At 36.5% G+C, this 26,187-nt stretch overlaps 1 long non-coding RNA gene across 2 annotated transcripts; it reads right to left on the bottom strand.

Annotated features, from left to right (window-relative positions):
* Window positions 1-3,994: 3,994 nt before the first annotated feature.
* On the bottom strand, window positions 3,995-7,255 carry LOC112846957 (uncharacterized). Of its 2 annotated transcripts, none has more exons than XR_003220226.1 (3): window positions 7,193-7,255; window positions 6,293-6,503; window positions 3,995-4,128 (listed from the first exon to the last, which is right to left on the bottom strand). It is a non-coding gene; the product is annotated as an uncharacterized LOC112846957 (long non-coding RNA). The 2 variants fall into 2 exon arrangements; XR_003220270.1 differs by lacking the exon at window positions 3,995-4,128 and adding an exon at window positions 5,396-5,898.
* Window positions 7,256-26,187: the final 18,932 nt, after the last annotated feature.

Below are 26,187 nucleotides of genomic sequence, written 5' to 3' on the forward strand. Positions count from 1 at the left end.
AATTTACAAGCATACGCATGTATGCAATGATCACCATAAACCTTAAAAATAACGTCATACTTAGATGTCTTAACAAATTTAAATTGTTAGTCTGGCACCATCATCATTAATAAACTTGCTTTAAATAGCCGACTTGCTTTAATTGTTTTTTTTAACTTCAACGATATAAATAAAATGTTGTGTTTTAGATACCTTAACCCATGAAGTGAAAACGTTTTCAGGGATTTTTCCAAATGTATTAAAAAGAAATCAATTAAAATCTGAATCCCAAGTGTGTAAAACATTTAGACAGTAATTTCACTCATTGCACCATTTACACCATATTCAAATCTTTTCTATGTAAGTCAATTGTGGTTTTACTGGACTACTCCAGTTTCACAGGAAAACTGAAAGTGAGAGTTTAAAACTTAGAAGAAGAGTCAAAATAGCCATTCCTTTGTAATTTAGCTGAATTTGTATCTCGTTGAAAATTGAGTTTCTAGTTTTTGTGTAAAGCAGCTGTTCACTAAAATTTAGCAGCCTGTGTCACAGATGTATGATTCACTTTCCTATTGTCAAAAAATAACCATGTCATGCAGTAATTCCATAATTTGTGTGCCTGAATGTATGTCGATCTGCAATATTCTCTAATTGTGACATACATTTGTGTGCGCGTGTGTGTGTGTGTGTGCGCCGGGGGAGTTGCTGGTGTTGGAGGGAGCCGCCTTTCCTATTGTTTAGAGACCTCTCCGCCATCTGCCAGCCTGCACTCGGCCTCTGTACCTGATCGTGCCTGATGAATAGCAGATGTTTTCCCTGGCTGCCGCTGTCCAACAGGACCTCTCCTGCATCATCCCAGCTTACTTTAGCTAACACTCAGATAAACACACATGCTGCACATTTAATTAAAACCCTCACTTATTTACATAAAGTTATACATAGTCACTGTACGCTCACACAGGTAACACGAGGGGACTGTGTTTCCTTCCCTTTCGCACCAAAGTCACACAGCAAACTGTTTAACTGTTTGTGAATATTTATTGACTTTAAAAAAGAAAGTCAGATTGTTATCCCACCAGCACAGATGCTGTAGACTTGTTATCGCTATTCTTTGTGACATCACGCAGTCATCATTGCATATTGTTTTGTTTGCATTGGTGGAACTGACCTTCTGGAAATAGTGAATCACTACATCCATCATTAAGAGGAATATTACAAGATAGTATCTCACTTTGTTCATTGCAGTATTTAGTGGAACCATATTCCAACAAGGAGGAGAAGCTCAGTAATGTACTTATTTATCAACATGCCTCTCAGAATGAGGCCCACATTCCTTTGGGGTTGCATCAGGAAGGGCATCTTACATAAAAACCTATAAAATCCAACATATGAAGCTACCTGCTGTGGAGTGAATAAAGGAGCAACTGAAAGAGACTCCTGTAGGGCTAAAATGCGGTTGTTGTGGACATCTTTTCAAATTTAAACTTTGACTTGTTTTAGACATTGTTTTTATAATGCTTCTACTCTGTAGTACAATGTTTTCAGAGGGTGGAGGGAATGTTTTCTGTACAGAAACAGTTATGTGTGAAGGAATGCAGAGTGATCAGCAGACATCTCCAAGATGGCCCCGGCTATTAATGCAAAATCAAAAGTGAGGAGCTGCACAGTGGAAATGATCAATCGTCATATTGACGTCCAATTTGTGGCCCTAGTTTGGACATTATAGATGTCCAGAATTAGTCATGGACTGACAGATCCAATATAGACATGATCTGCATGTCTATCCAACGTCCAATGTTTAGTGGGGTAGATGCCAAACTTGAATATCTTCCACTGTCCATTGATGAGAATAATCCCAGTGTGAAAACAACAAATACATGTATAATCAAAAATACCAAATACCAAAAATAGCTGAAAGAAAAGACCAGCAGCTATTTCAGATGATATAAAAAATAATTCCATGGAAGTCTGAAGAGAAGTCAATGTGAAAGTGCTATTAGCGACAACTTCTGTGACTGTCAAAACAGGCTGTTTTTAAGTCTATGTGAAAATTATCTGTGAATTACTTGCCCTATGATAAACACTTTTTAAAATACAATTCACGTCCTACTGAATACAGCTTTATGTTAATTTACAAATTATGGATTCCATTAATGTCTCACAGGACAAAGGATGATATATTTACTGTGTGATTGAAAAGTTACTAGCTGAATCCACCACTGAAAAGTTACTAAGTGTGCAGTATTCCTCAATTTCCCAGTCCCTCATGACGATGCCTAATTCACCTAGAAAACGTGGACAGTACAATGTTAGCATTGCCTTTTAAGCTACACTAATCAGACAGTTATTACAAAAAGAAAACAAAACAATACCAAGAATTATCCTTTATGTTAACCACAAGGTTGTTCTGGGATGTTCACTTATCAACTTGTTTTTAAATCCTTCTGCCTCCTGCTGGCCAAAATAATGATTAAAACAGCTTTAAGCAGTTTTCTTCTGCCAGTACGCTGTTGCCACTATACAGCTGCTCTAACTGTGCAGTAATATCTTATAATTTTCTTTTGGGTCTTGACTCACTTTAAATCTTCTACTCAAACTGGCACGAAATAAAGATTAGGCGTACTGCATGGAACAATAAATTGCACTTTTTGGCGCTGTCCTTTCCTTCCCAGGCTGACCCTATAACTGCTGCTAAACAGTTGGTAGAGAGTAATTAAAATCCTCTCTTGCTTTGATTTTTTGCAAACTGCCTGTCAGCAGAGAGGTCATCAGTAGAGGTAGGGAGTCCTAACTGACCACAGGAGAATTTGATAACAAAAATTAACACTTGAGTAATGGCAAAACTTTACCAAGTTTACATTTTCTTGCTTATCTGGCTCTAGTCCATTTCTGAAAAAAAGGTATTTATGACTGTCCTTCTAGTCATTATAAACCTCCCTGCAAGTACAGCGCCATGTTGGCAAGACACTTGCAGTTTCAAAGCTGCTCACTGTTTACTCACACAGCCAGCATTATGGTACTTGATGGATGATAAGTGCTCGGCTTAAAGAAAGGAACATTTCTGTGCATGAAATGTGTTTCATAGCTTGGAGAAATAATGGAGGATGAAGAGATTAATTAATTGAAAATGAACATGTTTTCTTCTCCATCTTCTTAGTTTAATTTTTGTTGAATTTTGCTGAATACGTTTAGACACCTATAAACAAAACTATTTGCTTTATTTGATTGTGTCAAAGTAACATTAAAATGCAGGAATAGTGTTACAGGCTTAGTGCAGAACAGCACAAATTGTTTCGTACTGTTGTCATCTACTCTCATCACAGTGAACGAAGATGAACATGAGCTTCTTGATCATGAGGGATGATTTTCTGTGGCATTTTAAATTCACGTCATTTAAAAGCAGGATCAGGGCATGACAATATTGCCATTAAAATTGCATGACAGTGATAAAAAAATTATTCAGTTTCCAGTCCCATTAGGAATTATGATTGATACAGTTACACTACAGTTGTGTTGCTATAAACACATACACAGGTCTTTAGGCTAAAATTCCAACCTCAGAAGCAAGAAGAACACAGATGCATTCTGTGTGTTTATTATTGGTAATAATTCATGAAAAATACTCAGTACTCAGTCTATAGGCTCCTGTTGTCAAATTGACTTTATCTATACACACTCTTATGGTCTCTGTATCACCGCAGCCAGACAAGAGTCAGACTGAGATAGGTTTACTCTCTTTCCTGCCTGAAGGCATCAGTGTTTCTCATTCTGCGATTGGACGGCCAAACAACAGACTGCACAATGAACTGCTTGGATTACATTACATTTTATAACAATTTGTCACAGTGGATTTGTAGGATTCAGAGTTCATTGCTCAGGAAATGCAACAAACAAGAAAGCTGCTCAGTGTGATGGTCCTGTCACTGTTTTAGTGGCTGGCAAGCGCTTACTAGCTACATGCTGCTGGAAGCCAACAACTAGAGACAAGTGGTAGCATTTGTGGCCCATTTGTGCTGCAGCGTTAGGCAAAAACATCTCATCACACATTGAGGTTAACTGATGATGATTTATCACAACATGTTTGCCAACGGGAGCTCCGATGATGTTAGCATGTTACCATGGGGAATTATTACTTTCTTGGTGAATGAGCTAAAAAAAAAAAAAACTTTAAAAATATACCAACAAAAACATGACAACAAATGACTGCTGTGTCATATCATATAGCAAGCGTCTAAGTGGTTATTTTTTGTGTATTGGTGTTCAAAGAGTATCAGGAAATATTGGTGTAGACATCCATCTTAAGGGATGTGAGTCAAGAAAAATATAAGGAAAAAAAAGGAAATCCAACTTGGGAAATTTTAAGCAGCTCCACAGCTCATGCTTGTTAGGGTCTTAGTCGTTAACTTGTTTAATGAAGTGTGCTGTGTTTTGGAATTTGTTGATTTGCACAAAAAAATAAAAGAAAAAAATGTGTTAATGATAATGATGATGTTAATGGAGAGAATGCTGCCAGCATAAGCTCTGAGCAACACATCTGTAGTATCTGATAGTATTTTCGCACTGACATATAGCTGATATTGAAATAACTTTAACAAGGACAGTGCACAAAGCGGCACCGCTGACTCCAGAAAGGTCAAATGTACAATATAACTAAGCATAGCAAGCCACAACAGAGGTACATTTTGAAATGCCACATATTTTACTTCTGTCAAAGGAGATAGAGCAATGGCCGTATTACAACAGACAGCATTCTGTACTTGAGTGTTTGAAATGTTATCCCATTCTGTTTGAGAAAAAAAAAAGAAAAGCTCAGCCAAGATGATCCCATTTTAGGCTTTTACAATCCCCTCTCTTCATCTCTCCGGGGGCTTTGGCGCATCTTCTCAGCCCACAATGACTCATTGGTTTAGAAACTGAAATCTTTTTTCATGCAATTAAATGCAGCTGCTTGTCTTATCCTCTATCATTTTGACACACCTACAGACAAAGATGCAGTACTTCAGAAAAAGGATTGATTCACAATACTAAAAGAATGCTAAAATGAGGCCTGTCACTTTTAAATGATTGTTAGCATCATGAAGTGCTTTGACAGCAGTAATCAGATATAGAATTGATATGCAATTTATATATGACTACAGCATATAATAGATATAATTACATAAAATTAGTGAAACATCCTGTCAGAAGCGGCAAATTATTCTAACAGGATTCCCAGAATAGAATTCAAATATGAAGGAGCCTAACTGTAAATACAGTGAAAAGAAATGCTCTCTGCTTTATGTTATGATGAATTCATAGCTCAATCACATAAAGGTGTGAGACACAAGTTGTTGCATTTAGCCACATTTTGCTTCTCTACCACCTACGCCAAACATTCAAAGTGTAAATAGGTAAAACAATAAACTGCCATTTGCCTAGGCGCCTGCTGACGTGTGCACCTTGAATCACAGATTTAGAATCTATTCTGTTCCCTTGACTGGAGCTGACTGGGTGTCCACAGGGATTCAACCGACCTCCCCAGCATAGCCAAAGGTCACACAGCAGAGGTATAGCTTTCTAATGCAATGCCCTTTTGTGGCGTCTGAACTGCCTGCATTGTATTCCTCTCACATAGACTTCTTGCTGGGAGAGAGGCTTTGAGAAGCAGGATAAGGAGAATAGCATTGACAGCAGTTCTAAAGGGCAATCATACAGATAATTCAGTCCAATGGCCCTCTTTATTGAGATTAAAGTGCCAGCACCTCTGATATTGTATAAACAAAACAATGGGCATTTCACTCTGTGATGGTCCAAGGACTCAGGGAGAGGCACGGGGTGAAGTGTTTTCTGCTCAGCAGACAGCTCAAGCAATGCTGGTTTCCGGTATAGCAAGCCAAGACGACCTGTGCTTCTGCCAAGATGGCATCATCATTCACTGAACTAAAGAAGAAGTATGCTGTTGTGATGTCATGATAAAACTTTTAATGGGATTTGTTTTTTTTTACTTTGGCATTTAAAAAACTCTAAGGTTCTCAAACTAAATGATCATATTTGTTGTTTGTTCTCACTGCCTGAAATGACCCAAAGGTTCATAGAAATTTTTTAACTTTTATTTTTAACCTAAAACAAGTCAGATATTTAACATGTACTTTGGTGCATTTTTGTTTTGTTGTGCACCTCCAATTTTTGTAACATTGCTCACGATTCCATTGCTACAGGAATTTCAGTGATACGCCAGTGAACCACATGACACCACTTATAACACAAACTTCTGCTTTTTTGTCAGCTGCAGGTATTGTATATACTGTGGCTCAATGTGCAGGTCACCACTCACCATTCTGCTTGTTATCCTTGCTGGTTTGTGCCTCAGCAGCTGCGCTCAAGCCCAAAGGATTCCCAGCATCCTCCCAAAAGGAGACGTGGCAACACGGTGTCGCAGTGGTTGGCACTGTTGCTTCACAGAAAGAAGAGCTTGAGTTCGAATCCACCATCTGGTGGAGTTTGCATGTCCTCTTCATGTCTGCATGGGTCCTCCCTGTGTACTCCTGCCTCAACAGTCCAAAGGCATGCAGTTAGTGGGGTTAGGTTAATTGATGATTCTAAATTGCCCATAGGTAAGAATAGTTGTCTGTGTTAGGCCCGTGAAAGACTAGCGACCCGTCCAGGGTATACGTCATGACTCTGAATCTGATAAGTGAACAACGATAGATAAATGACTATTTTAAAATTGTCAATGCATTTATCAAATCTTTTTTTCAGTTTTGAGACCCAAGAGTGTACTTGGGTTGGTTTTTTATAATTTTTCCTTTTTTTTTATTTAAATGGTTTTTTCACTTTCATTGTATTTACTTTTAAATAAACCTTTCATATGTGTTGCTTATACTATTGTTCATCGCTTTGTAACTTTGTTTTGAAAAGTGCTTTATAAATACAAATACAGTAAAGTAAAATATAGCGCAACCATGTCTTGCTTTGTGCTTGGTTATTTCTGAAAGCTTTTCAGCAACATAAAAGTTGACGTATTTGTGAATTCCCCTGAGAAAAGTCAAATGTCTCGATTTCATCTGAAACCTAACTGGAGTGACTGTGATTTGGGTTTTTTTTTACCAGACTGAAGAAAAATAGTAGAGCTGATTTCTCTGAATACTCTAGATCTGCATTACATTTCCACAAAACAAAAACACAAAAACAAACAAACAAAAAAACAACTGTGCGGTAACTAAACTGCATGTACCAAGTTTGTTTCTTTCTCTCTGTCACCTCAGTTGGTGCAGCGGACTGGCCTTTCTGGTTTGCACGTCTGTGGGTTTTTAAGTTTTCCAGAGTGGCAGCCATCGCACCTGATTTTCATCAACTCATCAGTCATGCGGTATTTAACAAGCAGCTCAAGCCTCGATACTCCCTATGACCGTTACTTTTTTAGTGGTGGGAATCAGGCTCTGTAGTGTTCTTTCTCAGCTCCTTATTCCATGAAATTCCTAACCTTGCTTTCTTGTCTGGTCACTAGTGAACTGTCTGGTGTGGAGACAGCTGGAAGCTCCTCTCTAAACCTCATCGCCCTGTAGAAAGTTTCCGAATCATTCCTGTAAACTCACCTACACTTTCAAGCTGGTCGTCACCTGTCAGAGTAAAGATGGTTTACAGTACGTGCTGGCCCTCAGCCTGCTAAAGGGAAAAAATCCAACTAAGCAAACAAACCAAGAGTCCAAACTACTTCAAACTGTAACTCTAACTCTCACCTTGGCTAGCTCTAACTTGTCCTCTGCTCTCAGCAGTAATTCCCTCAAAGCTCCTGTCAGGAAATAGCTTACCTGTTGTCTCACCTTTTCAGGAATCCAGATTCTATCATTTTTGAGTTTCCAATTAAATAAACAGTTTCTTGTCCCTGAGTCATGCCTTTGGGTCCATATTTATTGGCATTATTACAGTAGAAATACAACAACACCATTTATACCACCTGTGTAGTATGTACTGTCTTAAATTCAGAGAGTCGGTGATTGCCCTGGGACAATAATTTTTACACTTTGGTTTCTTATTGGCTTAATTTAATCAAATATTTTTTTTATGGCTGATCCTTTTTGCTACTGTGTAAGACCAACAGCTTGTTTGCATGTTCAAATATTCCTGTAATGTCTGATGCAACCTGTTGCAAGGAAAAACAATGAGTGTATGAGAAGGCAGCAAGCAGATATGGGATTAAGAGGGAGGGGAGTAATCTATCCCCTCCTGGCATTTAGAGCATATTATCTCTGTAATTACTATTATTATCACAGTTAAAAAGGAAAGCATTTGTGAAAAAGTGGTGTTCACGACACTGCACATTACTCCCTTATTATGTTAAAATTCTTATTAAAAATCTAAAAGTGCAATTATGTCAGCTAGCGAAGAGTCATTAAATCTAGCATGAAAGGCTCCCTGATATGAAATGGGGAAATTCTGCCTCTCTTCAAGCCAAACTCTCTCTCTACAATACAGCAAAGCTCTGTCACGCTCTGCAAAGGCTCAACAAAGGACACTGCAGTCCCATTAGCCAAGTAAACAAATCAGAGAGCGAAATGAGATGCTTTTTATACTGAAACAATGGATTTCCCATAGGAGAAAATATGGCGGGAGATGAAACCCAATAATAAGGCACATGCTCTTACAGAAACGTTGAGATGGGAGGCTTGAGTGAAACAGGCCCTATCCAGGAGATGAAAAATCCTGATGCTGGTTTATGGGTTGAAATGAGAATTCTGTGTCTGGGATTTCGTTCCACTTCTGAAGTATACAAATTAACATTCACAGCAAGACGAAAATCTGATTTGGTGATGGCTTTGACCATATATTGTATTAGTCTGCTTTTGCCAATTTAAGTGTCAAATTGCAGGATTTGCAGCAAAAGAGATAAATGCAAATTCATATCATCTAAGAAGAAGCTGTAAGTTCCCATCCATCTAAAATATTTAATGTAGAAACATGCGCTCCATGCTGAGTGAAAATCAATTTGCCATCTCAGATTGTCATAATGCTCTTCACCTGGAACTACACGAGCAATTATTGTGCAGCAGCCAATTCTACAAGTTTGATGCTCCCCTGAGTGCAGATGCCATTTTTATTTTTATTTCTCCATTTCTTGTGAGCACAAGGCTCTAAAGCCAGAGAAGATTAGGCCTATGGTGACCCTTGTCTGCAGAAGGGAACTCTTGGGGGATGCCACGCTGGTGGCTTCATCTCTGTCTGTGACAGAGAAGATCACCCTACAGCTATCTTAACACAGAGGTGCTCTAAGTATGTCTGACAGAGTATTGATTATCTTAGGTCTCATGTGCAGTAGGGCTGCATTAGTTCACAACAGCCAAAGAGATATTGCACATACGTACCAGCCTCCACTGGCCTCAAGATAACTGGGAATTAGTGAAATCACAATATCTTATTGTATAGTAAGCGATAAACTTACAAAGGAAATTTTGCCTTCATTGTTTTCAGGTTACATTAGACAAGGAACTCATCATAGTTAATTTGTTTAGCACATCTTTTAAAAAGTAAAATAATTTTAATAACAATGATATGGCATATAGCAGCATTACGTACAGTTTTATTCAATATTAAATGGAAATCACATTTCCCCCTGATCACCACTCTCTTTTTAAATCTTTTTTGTTTGTTTTCATGCTAAAAACCTGACAGTTTTTATCCGTAATAATGAAAAATGTCTAAATAAAGGTCAGAATGACAGCATCAGCATAGTGTTTATTTTCTCTAAGTAAATCACATTCATTCAACTTTATTTGAATATATTTTTCTCCTTGTCCACACATAAGTGTCACTATGCCCCACCAGTTTAACAACCACTGACCTACCTAATACTAATGTATTATACATAAAAAAGTTGAACACTATCTATAGCTTTTGTTTGTTTGTTTGTTTGTTTGTTTTACAGTGACATTAAAGTATATATCTAACAGCGCTTCAGACGTCCTCTGCAGAGATGTAAAAACCTGGATGAAGGACAACCATCTTAGCAGCACTCCATCAACCAGGCCTCTAAGGAAAAGAGACATCTGAGTAAAAGGCAAACAACAGTCTGCATGATGTTTGCAAAACATAATTCAGAGGACTTTGAAGCATATTGAAAAAGACTTTCAGATCAAAGAATGAAAACTTTACTTATGGCAGAACTCCAAACACTATGTCTAATACCTCCTCCATGGTAAAATGCAGTGAGCAACGTGCAGTGGCAGTGCTTCTCAGAAACAGGAGCAGAGTGTCCAGTCAAAAATGAAGGGCGAATACAACTAATAGCATAAATGTCATCATTAGTTTCTACCTCATTTGACCCAAACTGTTAAAACTGTAATACTATTACTATCACTAATACTAATAAGACAGTGAACTAAACATTTTATTAGAAATATTTACAAGAAAACACTTCAATTTTATGAAAAAAAAAACATGAAACAAAAAATGTGTAAATACACATTTTAGGTTACCTTTTTTTAATGTAACAATATTTACATCAGCCAAATTAAAAAAAAATGTCATTTTCCCCATGCAACACAGTTGATTGTGTCACATTTAGCAGCAACAGCTGCCACCAAACACATCTACTACCTATAAAACAGTCTTTGAACATGCCATGTAGCAATTTTGGCCCACTCATCTTTGAAGAAATTGTTTTAATTTAGTCACGTTTTAGAGTTTAGCATAAACTAGTCAAAGCATTTTAATCAGATTCAATTTTAATTAGACTTAAAACCTTTGCTTCAATATAATGTCTTGCTGCATTTCAAATGGAATTTCTTTAGCACTTTAAAGCATGGACTGATGACCTTACATTTCATTTGACAGATACATTTTCAGGGAAAATGCAGGGTTGTTTTTTTTATGACAAGTTATCTTTTTGGTTGCTACAGGTGTTGTATCTTATTTTTTCTGATATGAAATTATTTTTCCTGCCACTGTACATGTATGCTCGGTTTACCTAGGTTATTTCTGACTTATAGAATTTCTTTGAACACCTAAAATGAAGTGTTACATACACACAAAAAACATTGTACATAGGAAAAAGGAAAGAGGAAGATTCTGGATGAGATTGGCAAACTGTGTAGCAAACAAACCTTCTCAGAAAGAGTAATTACACCTTGTTTATTATATCATGATTAAGTATGCAGAGTCTTTCCTAATGTAGCCATATTTGGATTTCTGAATGCCACGGGAAATAACTTTTTATATTTTTCCAACAAGAATATTTTAAACAATAAAACTTAAATTACATGAAATGCTGATATAGAATAACACACCACAGCTCATTATCAGTGTGCACTTTGTTTTTTCTTTCTCAATTTACGCACCCGTAGCTATCACTGTTTAAAACAAGATCTTTAATCAAAGTATCTGTAAGCAGTGTATTGCATTGTTACATTGTCACTAAAAACGGGTGCGTTTGCTGTTATTATCTTTTGCATTTTCTTTCTGATAATGGAAATCAATGTCGTGGGACTGTTTTTGCATTGTTAACTGCCAAATTCACACTCCACACTAAAAAAACAAAACAAAACAATGAAAGGACGACATAGTCAATCAGAAGTTGTTTTGAAAAAATTATAAAACTGTATTAAAAGAAATGCCTTTAAATGAAAAGTTACATTTATATGTTTCTGCAGTGATTATAATCTGAGCAATAGGTTAGAGTTAATGAAAAAAAGTCTCCTATTCAGTTAAGTCATGATCTGAAGATGTGAGGTAATTATAAGAACAGAAAAAATAGAATACATTAATACTGCATGTTTAGCCTTTTTTATAATTTATAAACTATGTTTTAAATCTGTGTGTGCCTATATGGTGGGTGTCTAGAGGAATGAAAACTCGTATTGTTAGTGTGTATTTGTAAGTGTATGATGGATCAGATCATCATCAGACAGTAAAGCATATCTATAGTTCTTCTGGATCCTACCTATATTATTTTAGTCTTATTTTATTATTTTAGTCTGTTGTGATACTACTGTTTTACATGTCTGCTTCACCCCATCATACCTGTATACTCCTGCTCCCTCCCACTATCTTTATTACACGTGATATTAATGTAGAGTAGGGCGCTGGTTGACATTTTTATTGAATTATTTACAAGGGAAAATAATGACAGTGGGGTCTCAGTGCTAAACAAATAAATAAATCAGATCCCAAATCAAATCAAGGATGATGTATGTGGAGCAGAATGTTATTAGGTTAGGTGCTAGGTGTCAGTGCTCAAGATGCCAGCTGTGGAAGAGTGCATGGGTTTGTACAACGAAAGCAATTGGAATTTTCCGCTGTTTTTCCCCCCTCCCCTTTTTTTGACATTTGATTCTCTCTAAGGGAGACAGATGATGTCAAGCTTTAGTAAACCATTATGAATTTTCTCAAACTGTGGAACCGAGCATGGGGCTTACTGATTTTGAGAGAAGTATGAATAAGAATGCTGTTTTTAATTTTTGCATTCTGAACGGCTTTCATTATTGACTAAAATACAATATCAATATGAACACTTAATGATAAAAAAAAGCTCCCAAATTTCAGATAAACACTATTTAGTGCAATATTCAAACAACAACCACAACAAGAAGAACAACAACAAGTACAGAAGTCTTAATGGATACGATACATGTTTAAACTCCTTTTACACATTTACAGGAAACTTAATGAGCTTTCCTGTTTAAAATAAAACAGTGTTGGCAGCAATAAGCAGGCTTAAAGGGCTTTTGTTCGTATTTTTTTTTGAGAGATGATTGGAAATTTCTATAAAATATATTTAGGGAAACTCTGTGTCTTTATGTTGCTAACATTTAATTGAGCCCATAGTTTATCTTACCTCTTCTCTAAAATTTAATTTTTTTTAATCTAAAATCATTTAATGTGCACTTTAAACTGCAGCCAGGTGCACATACATATGTACAAATTGGGAACACAAAGGCAAAGTGTGCACAGTTTAAGCATCGTAAATAAAGGACATTTATACACATGCACAAGTCTCATATTCTGACTTGTGTTTTGCCATGATAAGAAGTAGATACTCCCTGTTAACACGGAACACCTTTTGTGTGGGGCAGGATGGCGTCAACGCATTAGCGCGGGCAGCTCAATTAACACGTTGACGCAGTCCAGTCCCACGCAAATGGTGTTCCGCGTTAACTCGTGGGGCTGGATGGCGCTAACGCGTTAATCGAGCTACCAGCGCTAACACGTTGACACCGTCCACACACACACACACACACACATATATATATATATATATACATATATATATATATACACACAAATCAAAAAAGAAAGAAAGAAAACACCAGAGCAACACAGAAGCAGGATCTAAATCATAAGGCATAGCTTAACAATCAAAGAACTGGAATCCACCTGAGTATGTAAATTATCCCAACAGAAACTGGAGAAAACCAGTTTGCTGAACACTCTCCAGGATGGTTGATATCCACCCAAACAGATTCACAAATTTGTAAAATAAAATATCAGGAAGATTTGAGGTAAAGAACCTTTTATTTTGATAAATTAAAAACTTTTACTATTGTTTTACTGTGACAGATAACTAAAGAAAAAAGAAGACTATTTATTTGGGAAGATGTTCTAATAATAATAATGTAACACAATGTTTTATTATCATTATTATGGTCACATATTTCAATTTTCCACAGTGACCTTCATCATATGGAAAGGACACCATACATTAGTTGTTCTATTTTAAAGCTACATTTGATCAGAAATCTGAATATGTTGTATAAATGATCACCCGCCCATTCCATCGCATCATCAGGCGGATGCCATAAAAAATTGTTAACTGAATCACTTTCACAGACTGAAGGACCTCGAGTTAAATCCATGGGTGGTAGTCAGAAATGATGGAGTTTGTTAAGAACCTACTGTGATTGCACAGCTGGACTTAGTGAGAGCTACTCCCTGGTGTCAGCTGTGTTTTTTAAGGGTATGGCAGCATAACTATGGAGTGCCACTGATTCTAGCTACTAATTTCATATTAAATAGCTACAGAAGGTAATAAGGCTAGCTACTGTTAGTTGTTTGCATTGTAAGTCAACTAGTAATTATTTTGTCTTACCACAGGATCCTCAGATCCTAAAAGGTTCCTGTACTCCTGAGATAATACCAACATGGCTTTCAACTGCAAAAGATTATAGTGTTTAACAGTCTTTCAGCATTCGCTTTATACTGTCTGTTGATTTTAAAGCACTGTTTAACCAGTAGAGTCAAATAGGATTCTTGTAGATGTGGTAATTAAAAACAAAAACAAATGGAAGCGCAAATTAGACGCCCAAACTAAACTTAATGTTACCAGGCACATTTTTACAACAATTAGAGTGTGTCACTAGCAAGAATATATTAATTGGAACCCAACATGGTAAAGGGTTTAAATATTGCAATGAAATTACAAAACATGAAACCTTTTCTGTCCTACCTACTTGTCCAATTGACAAAGGGCAATTTTTTGCCATAGTAGTTCAAAATGAGATAATTCCTTCATAGATGCAATAATAAGTGCATGGAGGAGGTGAAGAAGTCAATGGATAATTAACTTCAATTGACATTGAATGGACAATATCTCTGAATGCATTTACCGACGTACAGTGGCTGGACTAGCTGGAATAAAAGGAATTAAAATTGGAACACTGTTCACAGCTGAAGCCTATTATCCCAACACACCACAGAGAGAGACAGAGAAAGATATAGTGAGTGTGTGCCTGAGAAAAAGAAAGAGAAAGTAAGAAGAGGGAGTGCGGGAACAAGGCCACAGATGGAAGGAAGCAAAATTGAGAGCAATTTAAAAGAAGAAGAATAAAAAATGAAAATCCCCCCCCCCCCAAAAAATGACCTCAGGTGAAAGTGAGATAACTTTCTCTCTTTTTATGGTTTCCACAATGAGGTATTATCTGCTAGAAAAGGGCATAAGGCGGAAAAAGTAAGATGAGGAAGAGCATGTAATGGTGAGGGAGGGATCTCTCTTGATGTATCTATTCAAACTGTAGGGCCCGGAACTGACAGGGCCCAAGGGGAGCCTCTGCAAAGAAACTGAGAAAGATAAGCGGGTCATTATTCCCCAAACTTGAATAATCCCTTGATGGCAAATCCTTGGCCTTCCCCAAGGGTTATGAGACTTCTGAGCTTCTGTGAGGAGAGAAGAAGGAGAATTCCAAAGGAATAAAACCATTTTTGCTCTACATGCAATCCTTTTAAGGGAATTATCAGTTTATACAGTAAATTGTTAAGTACTCTATAAATGTGGACTGAGGACTATCAGTTGTGAAATTTTTCTCTGGTAAGTATCGGGACTTTACATCACACTCTATTCCTATGTTGTCCTGGTGAAATCAGCAGTAAACTACTGCTAATTCCACTGTGTGGGCTAACAGGTGAAAACTAGCTGCATCTGCTACTTCTATCTAATTGGTTTTCTGTAGAGCCTCCACTAGGACTACATCCCCAAACTATCTGTCCAATGAAAGGTCAGAGGGCCCCAAGTAAAATTGCATTCACCTTTAGGCAGGATTCATACACTCTGAATAGTGTGAGGTCTCGCATTACCGATCTGAACTGCGGACTTGTGCTTTGCTTTAAAGTTGAGAATAGAAATAGAAATAGAAATGGAAATGTGCCAGCCAATCAAATTAAGGTTCAAGTTGACCAATGGAGAGTAATAACCCTATTAAAATGAACAGAGTAACAGGATAATAAAGTTTTAATTGTAGGTCAGTTAGCTTAGAAACCAACTGTCGACTGCAAATTTCTCAAAAGGAACATCTGGTAGTGTAATGTTTTCTATTTCCTTTGCTGCTTTGCTGTAAGACAAACATGTCTCCTGAGTGAAACACATAGCAAAACACATAGCCAGGTTTTTCTCTGTGTTACATGGCTTAACAAAACATATATATACATGATTTCAGCATCACAAATTTATAGAGTGGTAACCTTAAATATAACCTTGAAGGTTATATTAAAGGTTCAGCTCTGATTCTGTCAAGAAGCTAAAAGGGATGATGTGGAAAATTACTCTGGTTGGTCACCAGATAAAAGTACAGTTTATCGGTACTGATAAATAGGTATGTTTGTTGATGAATAGGCCAAAACTGTAACTGATTAATTTGCACTCGTAGAAATATTAAAAATGAGGCAGCAGGTTAGGACCAAACAAATCTGAACCATCTGAAAACATGCAAATTGAAGTCACAATGTGATGCACAGTTTGCACTGACAGAGATATTTATTTAATCAACACAATTATGATAAAAAGGCAGACAAAAGGCAACTAAAAAAGTCACTGTGAAGCTGAGTTTGCGTGGGATTCAGTTTCTCTGTCATCTTACATTCTAAATAAAAGTTTTTGCAATTTCTCATATCTGTAATATCAATCCATCTCTACCTCTGGCTTCTTCTTCATCACCTTGGGAATATTCTGTCTCAGTATCTCAGTGTAGTCTATGAGCTAGGTGGCTGCGGATCAGAATTAAGGGCAGCCAGGCATAAAATGGCTACAGGGGCCATGCAGGGAGTAGCGAATGAACAGCAGAAGATCATTTTCAAAGGGGCCCTAAAAATTAACTGTGCTGTGCTGTTAACTCAGTCACATAAATGCTACATGGTTAAGTTCCAGCGTCACCATTCCACTGCTGTCCAGCTGGTATTTGATGAGCACTTTTTTTTTTCATGGATTCCAAATTGCACTTCAGATGTTGTTTGGGAGTTCAAGCATCCAATTACGTTGTTACGTTGTACGTGACACATCTTCAATTACTGTCCTGGAGCCTTTTCATTCAAACACAGAAACCAGGCAGAATATAGAAACACATCTTACACAGAAAAAAAGCTCTTTGAATATGGTATCTGCTACTGCTGCCACTTCCCTGCATTTTACAAAAATGTAGAATTTGTGGTATAGCTGCATATGTGTCACATATCATTTTTCCCCTTTTCAGTGCTAAACTCTTGATGTGAAGGACACCTATCTGAAACAGTAAAACTTAGACTGAAGGCCAAATGCAGCATAGTCGAGTCAAACAGAAAAAGATAAGACCACAACAAGCCAAAGAAATTTCTCATAACTTATTGTGTGTGGTGGATAAACAGGGGGGGTAAAAAAGGAGAGAAATGCACACGAGGGGAAAGAAACCAGAACACTGTCAGTTAATTTTCAGATCTGGTAATCTTCCAAGTTCATTAACAAAAGCCTGTGTCTGACTTGCTGTGGCTTTTGTACACACCGAGGAGTTGTTGTGATACACCACAATGAATAAGTGATAAGCTGTTTGGATAATTTGCGAAGTGACACAACTTTTATTATTTACGCCGTAAACCCTGATGGGTGGGGGGTGGGCGCAGATAACAATGAGCGAATGTGACAGGATTGTGTGGGTGGAATCCACTTAGAACTATTACAATCAAGCTTCATTTACATGAGCCGCCGACAACCTTCAGTTGACTTTGGGGTCTGCATTTGGGAATAGCGGACACGGGTATTACAGAGCATACTGATGCATTTGTAATGGGGGCAGGCAGCGGAGCCTAATGCTGACTAGCTCGGCAGAAGAAAGAAAAAAAATGCTCCAAATGGAAGGAGATCAATTCTCCCCCACTTCGCACTGCGTGATGGATGTGACATTCATCAGTGCCCTGTCAACTAATGCATTTGGTTTTATATTACACCTGAGATTTTTTACTTCTCCCTTTTCTTTTATGGCTTCATGAAGCCAGATTAAAATGGTAAAACTGTGAATTAATTTTTCGTTAGGGCATGGAAAGCCGAGGAAATTTTGGTTTTAGCGAGTGATAAAGTATCTTGTTTTGAGAAAGAAGAGTGATCGTAAGGGCAGAGAAGAAAAAGAAGACAGTTGAAACTATAACTTTTAACCTCTGTTAATAGTATTTATTTATTTATTTATTTCGTGTATGCCATTTCAATTGTATTTTAGATATCTCATGTGACCCTTTTAGTGCTCTCCCAATACAGTCTGCAAAACCATAAGCACAGTTACAGTTGTGTTGCAAAGAACCTAAATTTAATTTTTTTTTTTTTAAACTTAACCCCCTGCCACCCCTCCAAAAAAATACAGCAATTCCCTTGCTGGTACCAAGCAACACATACACCGAAAATTCCATTATTTTCACATCAAGGTTGCGATTAATCTCTTGGGTTTTTTTCACATGATAAAATTCCCATTTTTGGTGCACGAGGTCTTACAGGAGAATTTATACAATGGTTATAATTCAAGCAGCGATACATCACTGAGGAGGGGATCAGCACAATACATAGCCCACCTGAAATGGGCTCATTTTAAAAGAGACTCCCCCAAACTGCTGGGAGAAAAATAAGACAAGCAAATCACAGTTTTTTATTGTATTTATACACTGTTCCTGTTGTTTTATACCCTGTTCTATGAATACTGTTCTGGAATACTTTACAGGAGTGTTAATTTTAAAATCAGGATTCACTCACCGTACTATTAAAGAACGATATAATTCATTCATTAGCATTCAGAGAAATGTGGGTTTTCTCATATACTGAAGGATATGTGGTTTCTGCATGACAAGTTAATCCATATTTGCATTTTATGACTGAAAAATCCCCCTAATTTAAAAATGTGTATATGTTACAATGAAAGCTTCAGATTCAGTGTCCCCAATTTCATTTTTTTCTCGGTTTTTAAACCAGGCTTATTTCTCCCTCCTGACACTGGGGGGAGCTGTTATGTTATTACCTTAGAGACAGGGCATGGACAGACGCGTGGTGGAAGTGCAGTGTGGCAACGCTTAATGAACACTGGTTGTGAAGTGAAACTTGTAATTTAGGTTTGAGCATGTGTATTACTTTTAATTCCCACTCAGAATTTTACTGTTTTTTTGTATTTACATCTGCCCACCAGGTGCCATCATCACTGTCCCCAGACTTCCTATTATTTTTATTTTATTTTCTGAAATAGATGAATCCAAGCTGAAGCATGGCTCAGTCACACCAGATTGATACCCCAACTGCTTGGAATGCCCTTTGCAGATTATGATTATGATTATTATGATTAGAGTTTGTCAAGTGTAAACAACTGGCTCTGATAAACACTCTTCTCCGAATGTTCATCTCTCTTCCCTTGACATCCCCCTCTTGCTTTCTCATTCTCCCAGCAAGTCTCACACCACCCAATTTATATCAAAAGAGACATTTGATGTCTTTGGCAGAAATCACAAAGCACACTGTTTGTCACATTAGCGTAAGATAAAGGAAAGACATTTTCTGCTTGTTGAACACTGGGGAAATGAAAAAGCAGCTCCTTTTAATCACATCACAAAGTTTAGCGAAGAAGAAATGTGGATCACTACAATCAGCATTTAGGCTGCATCGTGTTGCCTTTTTTTTCTTTTGACAGTGCAATTGCTGCCTTCAGTGTGTCGTATCAATACATGTGTAGATGGGTTCTTTCAGCCACAAATCTACATATGCTGTGTATTCAGAGGAGACATTTTTTAACAGGGAGGGTAAATTTCTGCAGGCAATTAGGGACAAGAAATCTCACCTCTTCATTGGCAACCTGTCTACCTTTCTGTCCTCTCCTTTTTACTTCTTGACAGGGCACCGTGTTGCCTGGCAGAGCATGAGAGAGACACTAGCACTCTTAAATCCTTTTGTTTTCTATCAAGGTTACACTGGTGACAGTGCTAACAGTATTTGAAGCTAGAGAGGCACAGCTCACGAGCTTTATTAGATACAAAATTCTGATTTAAGTGATCATTCTTTTAAATCCTCAGAAAGAAATATCCAAACAGATGGAAGCAATTGAATACGTCTGTACTTAGGCTTTGCTAATATCTGTCTTTAATATGAAAACACCTGCCCATTTTATACTCAGCTCCCATAGGTCAGTGAAAATATGTGCTAATTTAGGTGACCTAATTTATTTTAATGATGGATGAGTTAATTGGGCAATTAACTCAATAACAGGTGTCCATAACTGCCCAATGCTTTAGAGACTGAGGCTTAAAAAGCAGCTTTGCCCATACAGAGCTTGATGGACAGAACTGTTAAATATTAGCACTATTTAAAAAATACCTCATATATTTGAAGTTAGGAGCCTCCACACACAATGACATGACATTTCTGTAGATGTAGTATTCACAACCTTTTTCTGAACTATCATACCACAGAAGAAAAACAATGTATTCAAATTTCTAGTCAAAAAAGTCTAGTATAATCAGGAAAAAATGTCAAAGAAAATATCTGACATATTTGTTACATTACTGCATATAGAGTTGTTCCATGCAAAATGTTGAATCAAGTGATGTGTTTTGTCCCACTACATAAAAGGCATATTGTTTTTACAATATAATATACAAATTGTGCATTTTATGACCAACACATAGATATATGTTACTGATAAAGTTTTTATGTAGGTTCCTTTTTATGAGTCAGTGTTGAATAAACAACCCCAAAGCATGGTATAAAGGAGGTAAAGCCAGTTTTCTCTTGGTTCAGGTCTTCAAATACTGTTGTTTTATCAAAAGCCACAAGCTTCCAACAGATATCCTCGAAGTGTTCTTTGGTTTTGTTGCCTTAGGGCAACTGTGGCTCGGGACATAAAGTGGGTCATTTACTAATCAGAAGGATGGGTGATTGATGCCCAGCACCTCTAGTCTGTATGTCAAGTTGTCTTTGGGCAAGATACTGAACCCCAAATTGCCCCTGATACACTCACCAAAGTGTGAGTGTGATAGAATTAGAAAGAGCTTAAAGGCATTGAATAAAGCACTGCATTAATGGATGAATCTCGCTTGTAGTAAAAATAAAAAAAAGCTTAGAGTGCTCTATTAGTGTATAAAAACACTGTAAAGTGCCAGACTATTTGACACACTAATAATGCCATTTTAAGGAGCAACAAAGTCGGCAGTATAGCAGTTAGAAGGTGTGGCAGTGACTCACGGGTTTGTCCGCGGGGTCACCCTCATTATTTTTTTTGTTTTTGAGTCTTGAGTGTTGAGCTTTGTATGGAGTAATTGGGTTTAGGTTTTTTCATTGGCACCAAAAGATAATCGGTTAGTTTTTCAGAGAAGAATGTGGTTTGTGGTTTCATTCCGTTGCTTTTCCTGAAGAATGCGTGATCTGGAAGGGAGCATATGTCACTCCAAAACCTGTAAATACTTTCCAGCATTGATAGAATAGAATAGAATAGAATAGAATAGAATAGAATAATCCTTTAATTGTCCCACAAGGGGAAATTTGGTTGTAAGAGCAGCCAGAAAGACACATATGCAAACAAACAGTACACAGGACACAGAACAGAAACATACACAATTTTTCCTTACATATTTACATTAAGGACAATGGTTACTATAAACAGAGTACTGTACAGTTATTAAATTAAATATAAATAACTACAGATAAGAGGTAAACCAGGTTGTAGTGCAAATCGGTTGATTAACTTATTGCAGTTACAGCACCGATGTAAACATCTATGATTGTTGGGCGCAGTTCTGATTGTACAGTCTGACAGCTGCAGGGAGGAAGGACCTGCGGAAACGCTCCTGATGGTGCCTTTTCAGATGTTAAAGCTGCTGAACTTTTTAATGCAGCCGTCCAAGACTGATTTTTAACCCTGGCCTGTTTGTCAATTATGTACTTTAGATAATAAGACATTCAGTTTTGATTTACATTTCTCTTGTAAATAAAACATGGGTTTTATTTAGAGATACTGTAAGTTTAGTCTATGACAGAATGCTCCATATTTAAAATAGTTCATAAAATACTCCACAAACTTTTTATTTCTCAGCAAAATAGTATATAACCTTCTAATCGTATTATGATATGAAAGAGAAAAAGAGGTGAGATGGCATGGTGGGGTAGCAAGGAAAGGAAGACAAAGGAGTCTTGTTGAAAACAGGATTAACCCGGCTCTGCTCCTGATGTCTCAGCAATGCTAGGTAATGGCATGAAAGCATCTGTTGCAAAGAGGTTTTGTGGATGTGTAACTCTCATTGCTGTGTGTTATAAACATTCAGCTGCTTTGAAGAAGAAAGCAAATGAAAGAGCAGATGCACTGCACTACTCAAAGCTTTAATTCCAATAGTAGGCAAAAAGCCTGTCTTTCTTTTCTGTTTGAAAACAATGAAATATGATTCTTATTGGAACCTGTCAAACTCAATAATAGAAGTGTTTGTAATACATGATAGCTTTTGAGCTATCCTATTCTTTCTTCACCTAAATCTGTGATAGGTTTCCCACAGTTTGGAGTAATTCATACATTACATGTTAGATAATAGCATTTACAGGATTCACAGAACAAGAAAAGTCATTTGTAACGCTTATTGCAATCAGTTCATAAACAGTGTCTGGAAAATATGTTGAAAACACAGAGAAAGGTGAAGGATGACAAAAAGAAGAGAGATCAGGAAAGAATTGTATAAACTGTATAAACTTATTACTGTGAAAAAGTCTATAAGAAAATTAAAATTCACTACATTTCAGAGAAAATAAATGAAGACGATAAATCCAGTGCTAATAAATATTCAGTGTTGTGTTTGTATCTTATGTGAATACCTTTTCATTGGAAGTGTGATTAAGTGAATTTTTTTGGAATAACTTATACACACTCTGCTGCACAAAAGAGTGCATATTTGTAAATATACCAGTCACAGATGTGATCTTCTCCTACACTGAAATAGATGAATTTTTACATGCAGATGTCTAAAGACTCATTCCAACACACTGATTCAAAACAGGCCATTTACTAAAAACCAGTTATTTGCTGTTTTATACATAAAAATACAGAAATCCTCTGCTGAACAATAAGTTATGAATTTACAATTGTTAATGTGATTGGGGCAAAAAAAACAAAACAAAAACACACACACACACACACACACACACACACACACACACACACACACAAAAGATAGCGAGAGAGAACTGTAAAGTTATGAAATGGTTTTGACAGATTGACAGTCTGATTAGAAATATTGCAACATGCACACATGAAAATAAAGAGCACACAAATTGCTCCTTAATTTGTGCACATCAACATCATTGCCCAGCAGCAGACCAAGCGGTAAGCAGTTTGGAAACTCAAATAGCATGATTTAGGATGTTGTGGGTCTTTGTGTACAAAAAAACTGCCCTGAGTAACCATGAGTGTATGAGGCTATTTCTTTCTTTCTGTAACCCCCCCTCCCATGCCTTTGTGCCTGGTGGACTGTTATTAAATCTGTGTGTGGTCACACAGCCTACGGTCTATAAAGCTTGATTCGTGTGTTTTTCTTCCTCTCACCCTTGCCTTTGTTAGCCCGCCACTGACCTTTTATCATAGCCTTGAGTCAGTGTAAGAAGTGCTCTGGGCTGACAGGAAACATTGTCTTCATGGCTCTCTACCCAGTGTTGAAAAATGTCATCCTGCAATACAAACAAGTTCTAATGACCTACAATAACCACCTTTATTTTGTGGTTAAAAACAATGACTAACATATGCACTTGGCTGAAAGCACTGTAAATGTCTACTTATAATGATGAAAATGGGTAGTAAAAAGTAAGATAATATGGGAACAATTAAAATCAAGCAGTATTTTGGGTACAAATCCTAATAACATGCTGATTAAAGTATTTCTAGCATTCTGTACTTATGTTCATGTTCACTGCTTTATGCCAAGCAAGCAGCTTGTTCAAATATATATATGAACTTTTTTCCACTTTAACAGAAATGCCATGAAATTTTATAAGAATAACCAGCCTCTCCGGATTTTGAGTATTGCTCACTATAGTAAGTAAGTAAGTAAGTAAAATTTATTTATATAGCGCTTTTCACAGATAAAAAAATCACAAAGTGCTTTACAACACAAGAAATGGAAAGAATGGAAAGAATGGAAATGAAACAATGTAACAGTAAATAGTAAAACAATAAAACCATAAAAGCAACGTAAGAGGAAATTAATAATACAATATCAGCAAATATCAGCAAATATCCAACTTGAATTGGCTCAGTCAAGACATTCATCATTCCCATAAGATGAATATTATGATGTAGTTTTTTAAAAAAATGTTTTTTTATGCACATCAGATAAGTTATCTGCACATCAATTTTAAACTGTTGGCTCTGCAAAGATTTGCTCAACAAAATTAGCCCAGGCCCTGATATTTTAATTACTAATATAGATCCTAAATTGTTTTGCATATTTAGAAAAGTTGTAGCTGTTAACCAGCAGGATAACAACACTGGGATTATTAGCCGGGATATAGCACTGTGATACTGGCTGAGAAAATACCTCTGCTTCACAAACAATTATTTACTATAAGTCTTTTAATTTATATGTCTCAACTTTTTCAGTATGAATATTGGCCAACGTCATGTGTTATTTCATAGTTGATTGACAGGAAAATAAAAATAAAAATTGCAGCAATGTAAGATGTTTTATTACACAGTGTAAACACATCCTTTTCCTGTGAATAACAGCGTATTTCTTTAGTGCATATCACTCAGCCAATCAAACTCTCAATAATTGCAAAGCATTTGTGGCAATCAAATGTCAAGCAAACAGCCAGGTGAAAAATGACAAAAGCAGAGTCATGTGCAAGCACAAAATGGCACAGGGAAACACAAAATAAAGCAGTTTCATGTAAAATGTAACAAGACCATAAATCATTCAAGAATGCAGTTGAAGAGCAAAATATGGAAAAAAAAAACACACTTTTTAAAAATTATAAATAGGAACCATAAAGTTTCCATTTGACCCCATCTGTGCAAATCAGTACTAAATTGTGTCTTTCTTTCTTTCTTTCTGATCAGTTTATAAATATGCTTTGTGAATTATATCTATATAATACATATATGATGCTAGGGTCACACATCGCAGAAACTAACATAATGTAAGTTGATGAACCACAACAATAATACCACTTGCCCAGTATTGTGTAGTGTCATTTGGTACTTATTTGCACAGGTAATGAAATTAAAGGAAAATAGATTAAAAGTAATTACTGTTATAAATATTCTATTGTCTTGTCTTTGTTATATAAGGTGGCATGGAAGAGTTGCTAAAAGTCAGAAAGCCAGTTGCTTCTGAGTTGCTTTGATGATCTCTGCCTTTTCTTGTGAGGATTAAAAGTAGTTTTGAATAATGAGATGCTGTATTGTATATTGTTGCATTGAAGTGTTTTTGTTAAATGGAAGTTTTGCATTTGTAGATGTGTTAAAGTGGGTTGATGTGAAGTGACTTGATTGATTGCTTTATGACTTGGTGAAATGAAAACGTTTCCATTAATGTGGATAATAAAATTATTCTATTCTATTTTATTAAGATAGTAACATTCACTTTTTCTCCCTAATTTCTAAAAGTTTTATGTAAATAGCACTAAAATAGAAAAGTGTTTAAAACATATAATAGTACAAAAGTTCATCTCTGCATATATCTATGATTTAAAAATAATGAATTTAAAGCTATAGTGATCTTGTGGACAGAGAACTAAGATTATCCTATAATGAGCTTTATCATACTGAGAGACCAACACAGTCTATTTTATACCTAATATTACCAAATTTAATTTGAAGGCCACTATGAATTATTTTACACCAAATGTTGTTCATGTTCAACCAAATGTTATGCAGGGAACATTTGTTGCATCAATTAAAGTGTAATGAAACAATAGATTCAGGCAAGTGTGACTTCAAGCCTCATTCAGGTATTGCTGGAGAAGTACAGTGTCCACATCTGCAGCTACTGTCATAATTTTTTCTGTGTTTTAAACAAAGAAGCACACAAATATGAACAATAACTTGCTCTTTGGGTAATGTTCAACCATGTTATACTGTAACCGATACATTTTATACATGTCACTCAGACCGGTGACAAGAAAATCAGTAGGTACCATAGGAACTCAGCATCACCAAATTCAGTAACTTAAAAACTGTTACTATATTTGTTTGCATTTAGAGCTCAGTAGCAGATTTTAGAATGATAAAATGCTAAAAATTATTGAATGCATGTACTTGCTTAACATTAGCAATTTCTCATTGTAATTCTAAGCTTGTTAGAGGACGCTGACATTAGCTTCAGTACCATCACACTGAACCTGAAGCATTATTTTTTATAGGTTCCTTGCATAAACATGTTTATTATTTAATATTATTGTGGGGATGCTAAAAATTGAGAAGAGGCAGTCAAAAAAACCCAACTAACTGGTAACTGGAGCATCCCCAAATGTTTAACATTTTAAAAATGCAAGAAAAGAGA

The sequence above is a fragment of the Oreochromis niloticus genome, linkage group LG1 (assembly GCF_001858045.2).
Source record: "Oreochromis niloticus isolate F11D_XX linkage group LG1, O_niloticus_UMD_NMBU, whole genome shotgun sequence".
Lineage (NCBI taxonomy): Eukaryota > Metazoa > Chordata > Actinopteri > Cichliformes > Cichlidae > Oreochromis > Oreochromis niloticus.